The 14,261-nt window shown below is 33.7% G+C and overlaps 1 protein-coding gene across 2 annotated transcripts in view; it reads right to left on the bottom strand.

The window, feature by feature from the left end:
• LOC145303554 (uncharacterized) overlaps positions 1-13,968 on the bottom strand; it is a 322,732-nt gene extending 308,764 nt beyond the window's left edge. Inside the window, exons 1-2 of one of the 2 annotated variants that reach the window (XM_080145059.1) lie at positions 13,590-13,968; positions 9,360-9,469 (exon numbers count right to left, since the gene is read on the bottom strand). The gene's annotated coding sequence lies outside the window, so the exon portion shown is untranslated. The remainder of the gene's footprint in view (positions 1-9,359; positions 9,470-13,589) is intronic. The other variant, XM_080145060.1, reaches the window with a different exon arrangement.
• Between the last annotated feature and the right edge of the window lie 293 nt (positions 13,969-14,261).

Here is a 14,261-nt window from a genome sequence, read left to right on the forward strand (position 1 = left end):
CAAAAAACAACGGACTATTATTTTGAACCTACATTAAAATAAATACAGTTAATAAGCACCAAAGGTACTTGTGTTCGTTAAGTCCCTTGGACAAATTGGAAGTTAGGAAGAGTTGCTTCCCTTGTACACTTGCTATCATGGCGTCTTTTGTAAATAAAGCCTGTATTCTTTAGCTCTCATTCTTTCTTATTCATTCTGTATCATAACCATCCTATTGAATTAACCTCCCAACATAACATGGTGTCAAGAATGGGATTACAAGGACATATTTTTTGCCAAAACGAATCAAATTGGAAATAATGAAGAAGTAGTGACATGTGCTTTTCTATTTTTTTAAAAATTATCGCATCAAGACTTGCAAGGATGCTACTGAAAGTGAAACGATACGATTTCATTATGAATTATATTCTAGGGAAAACAATACCAATTATGGACTGCCTATCACGAGTATCACCTAGGCCTAGCAGGCACATTGAAAGAATTGACCTTAATGTCCACAGTATGGTGAACTACCTCAATTTTTCACCAACCAGAATAAAGAACATCAGGATTGGAACACTGCAAGACCCATGACTAAAAGAACTTGCAAATATGGTAATGTCTGGCTGGCCTACAAATCGAACTGACTGCTGAAGCTGCCTCTTACCGTTTTGGAACTTTAGAGATGAGACCAATCTTCAAGATGGTATTTTGCTAAAGAGCAATAAAATCATAATACCAGCCTCCCTACAAAGAAGTATATTGGAAGAATTTCATGCATCACATTAAGGAGTTGAGAAAACCAGACTAAGAGCCCGGTCAATTGTATACTGGGTAGGGATGAACAAAGACACAGAAAACAGAGTGCTTAATTGTCACACCTGCCAAAAATATCAGGCAAGTATTCCTGCCAAAGCGATGCACCAGCTATCTCTTGACACTATGTCAGCACAGATTTGTTTCCTATGGCTAGAAAGGAATATATACTTGTAGTGGACCAGTACAATCAAAGTCCATTCAAACGACACCTCAATTCCACCTCAGCAGCAGCAGCTGTCATCAAAAATATAAAGGCAATATTTGAGGAACGAGGTGTACTAGAAATTTTATATTCAGACAATGGCCCACAGTTCACAAGCAAGAAATTTAAGGTTTTTTCCAGATCATACAATTTTCTGCACAAGATATCATCTCCACACTACCCGAAATCTAATGGATTTGCCAAGAGGATGGTTGGAATATGCAAGAAAACACTGCTAAAGGCATACGAAACCAGATAAGACAGTTATCTACCAATGATGGCATATAGAGCCATACCCATGTTTGCAAACATCAAATCTCCATCAGAATTGTTCAATGGCCAACGAATACAAGTATCCAAGCAGACAAGAACACAGCACTGCAACAATACAAGAAGGGATCAAAGAACTGTTATGACAAGCAGCATAACAGACAACACCACCTCTACATGCGAGGCAGAAAATCTATGTCCAGCATGAGAAAACAAAGGAGCCTGGAATCATTCTGCTTCCTACCACTGTAACAAGATCATCCATAGTCAAGTCTCAAAGTGGTAACATCTACCGAAGGAATAGACAACTCATCAGACCAGCTAAAAGAAGCTTTTCAATATTTTAGGGCAGATCTGAATAACCGCATGCATCTCGAGTAAGTGCATCGTAAGTGGAGCCGCACATGAGAAGTTTCCTAACAACACGCACACCTCAGAGCAGGTCATACCCATATCTTAGCCAGGGGAAGGCGTCTGAGGGCCAGGCATTACTTACACATACAATGCAGCTGGCTAGTGAATTACACGCCAATGGATCCTGTATATCTACCCTCGAGACAAGAAGATCTTGCAGACGTATAAAGATTTCACGGAGACTTGACCTATAGAGCCCACCACACTATTACACTAATAATACTATATTCTCCCACGAATTGTAAACAATAATAAATAAATAAATGAATGAATAAAATAATAAGGTGAGCTCATTCTCAATTGAAGAAGGGAGATGTTGTGTTAGTTAAGTCCCTTAGACAAATCGGAAGTTAGGAAGAGTTACTTCCCTTGTACACTTGTTGTCATGGCGTCTTTTGAAAATAAACCCTGTATTCTATAGCGCTCATTATTTCTTATCCATTCTATATCACAATTATCCTATCGAATTAAACCCCTCCCCCCAACATAACAGTACTTTTAACTGTAAGCAATGACAAGAAAGTTCTTGCGGTTTTTAACTTTTAAATTCAGGTGGACGAAAATTTCTTAAACAAAATAAGCACCATCAGCATCAACACACTTTTGTCCCCGAGAAACACATGTATTTTCGCCAGTAACGTTGAAGGCGTTTTTGATATCGCTAAAGTTTTTGAAAAATTTCTCACGCAGAAAGTTGTCGAAATGCTTGAAAAAGTTATAGTCAGTAGATGAAAGATCTGAAGCGTATGGTGGCTAAGGCAGAGTTTCGTGACTCAATTCGTTCAACTTCTGAAAGATCTGTTTAGCAACGTGCGGTCGGGTATTGTGAAATGGTTCAACTTCTGAAAAGTCGGTTTAGCGATACACGGTCGGGTTGTGAAATTAATTATACATTCGTTGTTTAGCGATACCATCACTAGTCGTAGAGCCTGTATCATGAATCAGCTACCCGTACCAGCACCCACTGACGTCAAGCTACCTGCTCCAGTGCTCCACCAAGTGCCCACTGTTGTTCGGCTATCTGTATCAGTGCCCACTGACGTCCGGCTACCAGTTTCTCAAGGCCCCAAGAATCTCAACTTCGGGAGACGCTTGTTCTTGATCCGTCTCATCCTGAATCCATTGCCGTAGATTTTATTTCTTTTTTTTTTTTTTTTTTTTTTTTCTTGGTAAACACACATCGTCTTTAACCGGTCATCCTCCTTTGCTATAGCCGTTACCTCTTTGCCTTGTGTCTACCTTGATTAGTTGTACGGTCAATTAGCAACTTCACGCCTTTCGGCCCTCTGCAAAAGGGACCATATTTTGCTTGTCCCGTCTGCGGAGCAGAAACCGAAAGTAAAAAAGAGCAATCTTGACTATAACCTTTTTTATCAGATCTATTACAGTTGACAATATTGAAATTCAAATATGCTTTTAATGTAGACGACGTTTTGAGATTTGAGTTGGGTTTTTGTTTTTTTTTTGTTTTTTTTTTTCTTTTCTTATTTATTTTTTATCTTCGTTGGTTGCAAGAAACTGCTGATTTGAGCTTTTGTTCAATAAAGAGTCGATATGTGAAAATAACATTTGCTAACTGCTGCTGCTGATTCAAACAAAGGCATAAACCATAGAAAAAGGATTGAAGATGGTGGTGATGTGAGGGTCTGTTTTTTTCTTTTTTTTTTATGTAAGAAAGAAGTAAAAAAAAATGAAGAAACGTTCAGAAGCAAAGTTATGGTGCCTGTTAATATAGTCGACAAATCGATTTTTTTTTTTTTTTTTTGTAATATGTGGTTTTACACAAAAGTAACAGTACTAATTTAATTGTCACGTCGTAGATAGTAATATACTCAAAAATTCATAGAGTAGAAAATTATTTATAGTTAAAAGTAATTTCTACAGAAAATTGAGGGAAATTGCATTTTCCCTAGATTCGAACACTTTGTAGATTGCGAATACCGGGGAACATACTTATCCCCCTTTTCGCCACTTAAATGACTGATGTACTTTTTCAGACCATAGTGATATACTTTGTTTGTTTTTTTTTACTGAAAACACAAAAGCTTTTCTAATCGAATTTTCGTAATTTTTGAATATATTATAATTTTCGACATGACAATTAAGTAAGTAATATTGTTTTTGCTTAAAACCACATATTAAAAAAATCGATCTGTTAACTCTAAATTAAAAAGAATCAATAATATTCCTATTCTACCTGTTGTTCTAATAATAAAAAACAAAGAATCGAACTTTGAGTGTCCAACAATCACGTCATTCAATCAGGAAAAGCTTTGGTGGACAAATGTGTATTTCAGCGGCGTAAATTATTTGACTGACAAAATTTATAAAAATTATTTTCATATAAAACACATTAGACCCTAAGGCTGAAATAAAACCCGAAAAAATTTAATTTTTACTATTTTTTCAACATTTTTTATTAGCCTAAATGTACAACAATTGAGGCCGCCATCTTGTTTTGAAAATTTGGATTTTCTAAGGATTGCCAGATCGGCCTTTTTGAGGCCAAATTTTACCTTTTTACGCTCTCGCATGGACCATCAATTTTGTTTTTGGTTTATAGTCTTTGCGAGTGGGTATGCTGACAACATATATCAAAGTTGAACTTGGGGTAAATACTTGGACAGTCCACCCCCCCCTCATAAAATGAGGGTGTCTATTCCGAAAGCTGACCTTTTAGTCGTGTCTATCCCATATGACGTTCTTAACATAAGGAGGTTAGTTTAATTTTTTACGAGGAGGGGGCATGCTTCCACCGGGCAATGCCAGTTAACAGGTCCTGCTAGTATATATATATATATATATATTTTTTGGAAATTTTTCCTTATATTAGCGCACTCTGCTGGAACCCTTTTTTCCAAAAATATAACTAAGTATATCGTCAGATCAGACCACATGGCTTTTCCATGTGATATTAGGTACTCGGAGGAAGAAAGGAAAGTTCTTGGAAGTTGTAGTAGGAAGATGAATAAGGCTAGAGTAAAATTGAGAATAATGAATGAAATGAACAAAGTTTGATTACATACGAGGATAGTTTGTTGCAAATATTTGTTGATGTTGGATTTAAAGACAATTATATTGTAGCCTGCAGGGAAGCAGTCTTGTGGTGATGTGTTATACAGGTGGAAATCTTTTGGAAAAAACTCTGCTCATGGAAATTCCACTTGATATTATAAACACAGAGGAAGAAAGAAAAGTTTTTCGCAGTTTTCATAGAATATGAGTTCTGACTGTAAATGACTTACAAAAAGAAACTGAGATTGGAGCTTAGTCGAGTACCTTCCGTGGATATAATGATATCAGGAAAATTGTATGGATAAAAAGTGCCGATTAAAAAGTACATGCATGGTGGAAGAAATATCTAAAATATATAAATTTTCAAAGCATAAAACTCTTAAAAATATACACATGCACACAGCACATGCACATATACATGGTGGCTGCCCTTTCGCTTTTGAGTGCAATCACCTCCTTTATTTCATGTCCTCTCACTCCCTCCTTTACTCGCCCCTCAAATTGTATGTGTTTGTAGATGACTCTTCAGGTTTACCAAACTGCGACAGATTTTGCCACAGAATATGCGCATCTCAGTTTTGTTTGCAGTTACATTATTGGGGGAGGGCAAGATAGGTTTTGTACAAAATGGCTTTAGAGACTAGCAAAAAATAAGTACAATTTTCCACATATGTCACAGTTTGCGTGGTGACTTTGTGGATCAGGTGTTTGACCCTGTTTTCCTTTGTGAATCAAACGTTTGTAAGCGTTTTACTGCATACGGCTACTCTCAAATGATTCTATGCTATTGTCAGCCGGGTTTCACTACTTACTTCTATCAAGAGCCATTTTTTCCCCATTGGTCCACAGATAATCCAGATTGTTTCAAATAAGATTTTATTGTCTTTAAATTTCTTCTTTGGTTTTGATGCACTTCTCTTTCCTTCCCACATTTCGCTATAGAATAATTGCCTTGATGGACGACCATCATATGCACAATGTGACCAGTCCATTAGAGACAACTTTTCCTTACCATTCACTGAATGCTAAGTAGCCCGGCTTTCCCTAATACTTCTGTATCTGAGACATAGGACTGCCATTTGATATGAAGTATCTGGCTCGGGCACCATTGATGGAAGCCCTCAAGAAGTTTTAATTTGTGTTTATAGAGTGTTCGGCTCACAGGAAAACCACACTGTGATTCTGGTAGTATTCCATTGACAATTGTGTGGGCTAATCTATTTAGAATAACCCTTTACAACAACAGACAGCAAAGATATGCTCCTAAAATTGCTGCAATTTCAAACCCTTTTTGTACTACTACTCAAGTATCGCATCTCTCTAGTCTTGAGGTACTTCACTTCCCCATACATTCCAGGACATCAACCATTTTCACACCGCCATTCTTTAGAATCTCTGCTCTTATGTCATTCATTCCTGGAGCTTTGTTATCATTCATTTGACTCACAGAAACTTTTAGCATCACGATTTGTTCATGTCAAAGGTTAAGATCATATTTGGTGCAGTACTTCATAAACTCCTACACCTAGAGATAGTGCACACCAAGTTGGGGTTCGCCACCATCCTGGGATCCACCACTATAGCGCTTCTTGTGAATGTGAATCAGATCATCATCCTCCACCCCATCCCCTCAACTTGATGAAATGTGTATTCATAGTGGTCCCTAACATAGGTCAAAATGCAAATCGCAAAATCGGATCCCCAATCATGATTCTGAGGCAGTTAAAAAATTTTAAACACCTTAAGAAATAGTTGCTCTTACAAGATCCACTTACTGCAAGGGTGCCCACAAAGCAGGTAACTAAGTGCACAGCAAAGTCTTGCGCAAAGCATGTGTATCTTTGCTAGTACATATATATCTTTGCTAGTACATATGTATATATATATATATATATATATATATATATATATATATATATATATATATTTATTTATTTATTTTTATATATATATATATATATATATATATATATATATATACACATCTTTGGTACTACATATATATATATCTGTGTGTGTATTAAATGAATGATGAGGAATAACAGTTATATATAACTTGATTATATCATCAGAACAATAAGGAAAAGTTAAGGGAGGTAATGGCATTTCGAAGCAAAATGCTTCTCATCAGAAGAGGAGTAGGACCGGAATTATACAAAATGTAACTATAGAAAAACTAGCTTAATAATATTTCGATATGAAATGAGAGTGAAGGAATAGGATAATATATGAAATAATTAAAAGTAGATACAATATATAAAGGTAAATCGAAAAGGTAGTATATATGTAGGTAATAGTAAAAAAATATCGTCCACTATGAGATAATTGGGAACATTAAAGAAGAGCCAATAATAAAAGAAAAAATAAGGAAGATAGATGAGAAAGTGGAAAAAGAAGGAGAGAAGATAGAAACAGTAAAAAAGGAATATGGAAATACATATATAAATTGATAAAAATAAAAATATCTGAAAGTGAAGAAAAAGTGTTCAAAACATTTCAAAAATAATATAAAATAATATAAAATAATATGAAATAATATAAAATAATATAAAATATGTTTAGGGTTCCGGAAAACAAAGAATATTGCAACTGTTTACAAATTAAAAATGCATGGAGAATCAAGTATTCGTACAATCCTCGTAAATCTTGAAAGTATTTGTACAGCATAGCAAAATTCTTAAAATACCGGTAGAATCCTGTGAATCGATGTGGAAATAAAAAGATCCAGATAGGAATTCTCGAAACGGGAAGATAATTAGTGCAATTCCAAGAATTTGTGAGTTTCGATCCCATCAAAGTAAAGATTTATGTTGGGATATAAATTTGCTGTATCAGACAAGAGACATATTTCAGATCACTTCCAAAAATTTAAGGTGGTGGTGTGGGGGAGGGGGTCAGTAAAGTAATTCCAAAAGCAGGTAAAGTCAGGTTAAATAAAATCTAGAAGAAAAATGTGTAATCAGAACGAAAGTTGAGCACATCCAAAATACAAAAATCCAGATTTCAGATTCAATATTAGAGAAAAACCTTTAATTGAATTCGAAGTTCAAGAGAAACCTCAAAAACAATTGAAAATTGAGAATGGATTAAAAATAAGAAAATCTCTACAATTATATAAATGCAACTTTGTTTCTGTGCGTGTGTGAGTTCGTTCGTTATAGACTCCGAAACGGCTGGACAGATTTTCTTTAAAATTTACAGAACTTTAGTGGATAAGTCCGGGGGATGATCTTAGTTAAGTTTTGTCTCAGAATACCCCCGATAATTACCGATAATCGATAATCGAAACCGTTATTTTAATTTATCTATCACCGGTAAAGCTATTTTCCATGTCGTTGCTTAGCAACAAGGATAGAACAACAGGCCGTGAAAATTCTACAGTGGGTAAGTTGATAGCATGTTGTTTTTTGTTTTTGTTTTTTTTTTCTTTTGCATGATGTGGTCTGTAGGTTCAAACTCCGCACGTAAATTAATTAATTTTTTTTATTAACTGCAAAGAATTTTATAAGATTTGAAAATTTGCGTGTTTCTTTTTTTTTTTTTTTTCTTTTGCATGACGGTCCGTAGGTTCAAACCCCACACAAAAATTTCTTGATTTTTTTTTTTTTTTTTTCGTTAACTGGAAATAAGTTTATATAAAATGATTTTATAAAAAAAAAAACAGTAGGTTCTGTAGAGTGTAATATAGAATTACATATATTTTGAACTAAGTTACTGCATGGAGGCATGTGAAGCTCCCCCCCCCCGGGGCGATTTTACGGAATTCGATGACAATAAAAATATAGAAGCGTGAAATATTCGTTGATCATCATTCAATCCTGGGCTAGTAATACAGAAGTATACATAGCAACAGAATTAGAAAAGTGTAATAAAAAAAGAATCCAGCTTTCAAATTTAAAGGTTGGTTAAATGATGACAATAATAGCAGAGAAAAATTTAAAAATTAAAAATTTTAAAAGAGGGGTAAAAGTACAGACGAAGAAGAGGGAAAAATGAATAAGTGGCAATAGAGAGAATGAAGGGGAAAAAGTAAAAGAAAAAAAAGGAAAAAGGAAGAGCAATACATCTAAGTTAGATTTAGAATATCGGGTGGAGGATTGGGAGTTATTGTGTCAAGAATGAATTAAAGATGAATTACAAAACTTGACACCAGGCGTGCCAAACAGACAAGACAAAAACCGGGTCAGAGATTCAAACACGCTGGGAAAGGGAGAATAACAAACCGACCACACAGGACAAAGACACCTGTCCAACAAAGGCACGCACACGGGGGGGGGGGCTCCCAGGAGTACATAGACAAAGAAGACTCCTCAGACTGGCTGAAGAGGGGAGCCCTTCACCACAATCAGGAAAGGGTTATAATGGTTGCTCAAGACCAGGGATTGATGACCAATGCATTCAAGAAGATGGCAGGTGTCAGTAATGACAACAAATGCAGATTCTGCCACACAGAATTGGAAAGTGTGAGCCATCTGATATCAAGTTGCAAGGTTCTTTTGGGGAATGGCTACTACACAGCAAGACATGATGGAGTATATAAGTACCTCCACTGAACCATCTGTAAAAAATTAAACATCCAGTGTAGCAGCAAGTCCTATGAACAGTTGGAAATGACTTATATACCATACATTACGACCACATAATCCCTACAGCCACCTACCTTGAAAATGCTGTTGTGAAACCTGACATAGTTATATGGAATAAATCAGAGAGAGTGGCAACCTTGGTTGAATGAAGTGAGTGTCCCTAATGATGGAAGTCTGAACAGAGCTGAAAGAGAAAAACAGATCAAATATCAGGGTCTCATGTATGATATGAAAAGAAACTGAAATCTAGGGAGATATCAATCATACCAGTTATTATAGGTGCCACCAAGCTTTATAAAGAAGAACCTGGAACCTACCTAATTAATATTCCTGGTGAACCAAATGCAAAAGAGATACAGACAATTGCACTCAAGGTAACAACGAGGATACTAAAAAGAGCTCTCGGTTGGTTTCAATAAAACAGCAGTGCAATGTTGGCAGCTGGTTTGGCTGCCCCATACCCAACGTTACAATCTTCAAAGGAAGAAAAATCAAAATCAACAGACACATTACACAATTATACATGAATACAGGAACACAAGAACACACACATACACATCTCTCTCTCTCTCTCTCTCTCTCTCTCTCTCTCTCTCTCTCTCTCTCTCTCTCTCTCTCTCTCTCACACACACACACTATATATATATATATATATATATATATATATATATATATATATATACTAGCATGGATGCCCGGCGTTGCCCGGGTATTTGGAGGTGTATGTTAAGAGAAAAAAAAAAAAAAAAAGCGGTCAATTTTTTTTAAAACTTTGACCCCTATTATGACCCCTTAAAATTTATTGTTTAGGGCTCAACTCAAGTTATTAAGTTAGATCCATGTTCAACGAACCTATATCTCAAATTTCAAGTGTGTAGACCCAAAATTGTCGGAGGAGTTTGGTAGAGTTCTCAAAGGTCAAATCGCCAAATTTCTGGCAAAAAAACGATCACATCGATTTTCTCAAATCTCAGTACCCTGTATATCAAATTTCGAGTCTGTAGACTAAAAATTGACAGAGTTATTGCGTAGGGAAATGTACACAGACACTTTCACTTTTATTTATATACAGATATATTCAATGAAAAATGGAGAATAAAAATTATATATAACTTTATTATATCATCAAAACAATAAGGAAATGTTAAGGGGAATATTTAGAAAAAAATCTATTTAGATGTTCCTCATCAGAAGAGGAGAAGGATCAGAATTATACAAAATGCAAATATAGAAAAAAAATTGGCTTAATGACATTTAGAAATGAAATGAGAATGGAGGAATAGGATAAAATGGTAAATAGAGATTATAAGTACGTACAACATATAAGGGTAAATCAAAGGGGTAATATATATGCATATATATATATATATATATATATATATATATATATATATATATATATATATATATATGCATAATACACATGCACACATCTATATGTAGTAAAATATATATATATATACATAGAAAAAAGATATACATACACATACACACGCATACATACATACATACATACATACATACATACATACGCACACATATATATCTGTCTATATCTATACATATAGATCTATATATATATATATATATATATATATATATATATATATATATATATATATATATATATTAAGTAATGTGATTTATAATTTAAAAATTAAAAAAAAAATTTTTAAATTTAAAAATCAAATTTTAATTAAATTAAAAATCAGTTTCATAAGAAGGAACAACAACAAAGTTAATTATCTGTACGATCGTTTCGGAAATCCGTGCTTTTTATTTGTGGTATACATGAAGTCACGTAGAACAATTATACATAGTTTTTTTGGTAAGCACGGTCTCCTCATCAGCAAATTTAGGAGGATTTCTATTGAATTGAAAAGACACCAAAAATAAACCTAGCATTAAAAGTAAGGCAGATGAATCTTTTAGTTTTTCTTTTTTTGAAATCAGGAACTGTATTTAAAGTAATCATTTAGATGTTATATATATATATATATATATATATATATATATATATATATATATATATATATATAGAGAGAGAGAGAGAGAGAGAGAGAGAGAGATGTTATATATATATATATATATAGAGAGAGAGAGGGGGCGGGGGCGGGGGAGGGAGGAGGAATGACATACATGAAAGATCGAGTAAAACAGGATTACGTATGTAGACAATTCATGACAAACATTTGTTGCTATTCTATTTAAAGACGACCATAATGCAGTCTGCAGAATAAAACTTAGTTCACATGAACTCTAAAAATTTGCAGTTTCATATATTTTTAATTTATTTTAAATTTTAATTTGGTTTATCTTTTTAATTCGTAATATACACAGTTCATTTTTGTTTCAGTGGTGATGATAGAGGATGGGTGCAAAAATCGATATTCTCAATATTTTTTATCAACAGGTGCACGTGTAGAAACATGAGATTAGAAAAAAAAATTACAGCTAGAATTCGTCTTCCTACCACACCCCTAAAAAACTTCCCTTTCTCTCCATATAAAACAGCATAAGGTGAAATTTCTATGGAAAGGGCTCCTTTGCAAGGGTTTGGCGTCAGTGGGACACATTCCAGTGGGACTGATGCCCTGCAGATTACAACCTGTTCGTCGCCTTCAAATCTCATGTCAACAAAATGCTTGTCATAAATTGACTCATAATTAATCAAACAGTTAGTACTTAGATTGCGTGTTCCTCATCTTTTACTTTGGTTACTATCTTTACGTCTCATTAAGTTCTATCCTCAAGTGGCTTGTGGCCTTAATAAGTTATAAATAAACAAAAAATGTCACAATTTTTAAGTAAGGTTCTTTTAGAAAGAAATTTAAATTGAACAAATAAAATTATTCCATAGCGAATTTTATTGTTTTGTAAACTCTTACAGCGAATAAGCTTCACAGAAACGCTTGTGCTTCATTCCCAAAGAAAATCATCAGGCTAAATGAGTGGATTCAACTTCGACGTTTTGGCTGACAGATAATAACATGATAAAAAATGAGTATGAAATCATTTCCCCCTTTTTTTTAATTTAAATTTAATTCTAAAAACCTTATGGGTTTCTAATAGCAGCACGATATCAAATTGAAAGGTGAATTTAAGACACTAAAACCTCCACAATCCAAAAAAATGATCTCAAATCCACTGTCTACCTTTTCTTTCTTCCTGTACATTAATTATTATGTATAATTAATTTTTAAAAAGACAATTTTTGTTTTTTATTTTAATTTATTTAATATTAATGAGAGTGGAAACATTTTCTCTTTTAGCTATTGAAGATAAAGGTCATTATTGCAGCAAGGAAAGGTCGACCGTGGATTTCAGACCATTTAATTAATTAAAATGTCATTTAAATTCGGCTATAATAATCTTACTTTTCTTTCTTTTCTTTTTAAGGTCTGTGCATTGTAATAATTGATATCAGGGCATTTTGCAGTATAGGCAACAAAATGAAAAAAAAAATGGTAAAAAAAACAACAACAACAACAAAAAACAACTATATAGGTAAGATAAGTTACTCTTCTATCTACCTAGATAGTTTTTTTGTGTGTGTTTTAACTTATTTTAAAGTGTTTATTTAGTTTGAAACACAAGTAGGGCCGAGTCTTAAGTTGGAACGAGAAAAATAGCCAACATGAGACGTCACCTAGAGAGTCTCACTAATCGCTTAAAAATCGAAAATGAAACAAAACGTTAGCAGAAACCCACCCAATGAATGTCACGGTAATATTTATTGGGTGGGTTTCTACCAGTATTTTGTTTCATTTTCGATTTTTTTAGCTATTATCAAGGGCCCTCGTGTGGGGTTTATGGCAGCCATTATTATTTTCAGTCCTAATGAAATAGATTGAACACACAAATTCTTTTGAACAGTAAAAACAGAATCTTGCTTTTGGTAACATTTATTTGTTGGATATTTGTCTTTGACCACATTTTGTTTTGTTGTGTATACCATCTCATTGTAATAATGTCATCACTTCTATCATTTCATTGTAATAATGTCATCACTTCTATCATTTCATTGTAATAATGTCATCACTTCTATCATTTCATTGTAATAATGTCATCACGTTTAAGTTAAGTCTAATAATATTCAGTTAAACAATAAAAATGTTTTCATTCTTCTATCCCCTTTTCGATTGTATAAGTTTTTAGCATTTCAAATTTACCCTTCCATTTGGTACCGTGCTGCTATCAGAGCTCCAACTTTACTTCAAAGATTGTAATTTCCCAGATTCATATTCCAAAAAAAAAAAAAAATCATGAAATTCAAAATGTGTAAGAAAATTCTAAGTACTTACACTTTTAAGTTATGATCTTCTTCGTTTTTTTTTTTTTTTTGTTTTTTGTTTTTTTTTTGTTGTTGTGGTTGTTGTTTTGAGAGAGAGAGGGGTATTTTCATTTCAACTCCAGTTTCTATTGATATATGTCCGACTGGTAATCTCCTAGAAACTGACTTAGAAAAAATGGGAGAAAAAAAAGATTCTGTCTTTAAGGTATAAAACCTGTCCAGAATAGGCAGAACCTTTATGTACTAAGTATTAGTATATAAGTATTACTACATGACTATTAATCTTAAGCAAAGCTTACTAAAAAAAGATAGATTTTCTTAGAATATATGTGTGTGTGTGCATACACATCTACCTATATCCCCTCAACTAGTGAGTCATTTTAATAAATAACTGTTGCCAGTAGGTCAACAGATGTTCCCAGGTAGAATTCAGCTCGGAACAGCTGTAGTTTGGACTGTAGCTTTTCTTGTTTGTTTGTTTCTTTTCTTTATTCAGAAAATATTGATTTAAATAATAAGTAATAAACAAAACAAAACAAAAAGAAAACAATCTTGAATCTGTGGATTCTTAAGTATGGTGGGGTTTAACTCTCTTCAGGGTTCGCAAGTTATGGATCTAAGGACTAACAAAAATAATTTTAATTTTACAATATATATATATATATATATATATATATATATA

This window comes from Euprymna scolopes, chromosome 19 (assembly GCF_053919585.1).
Source record: "Euprymna scolopes isolate OS-2025 chromosome 19, ASM5391958v1, whole genome shotgun sequence".
Taxonomy (NCBI): Eukaryota; Metazoa; Mollusca; class Cephalopoda; order Sepiida; family Sepiolidae; genus Euprymna; species Euprymna scolopes.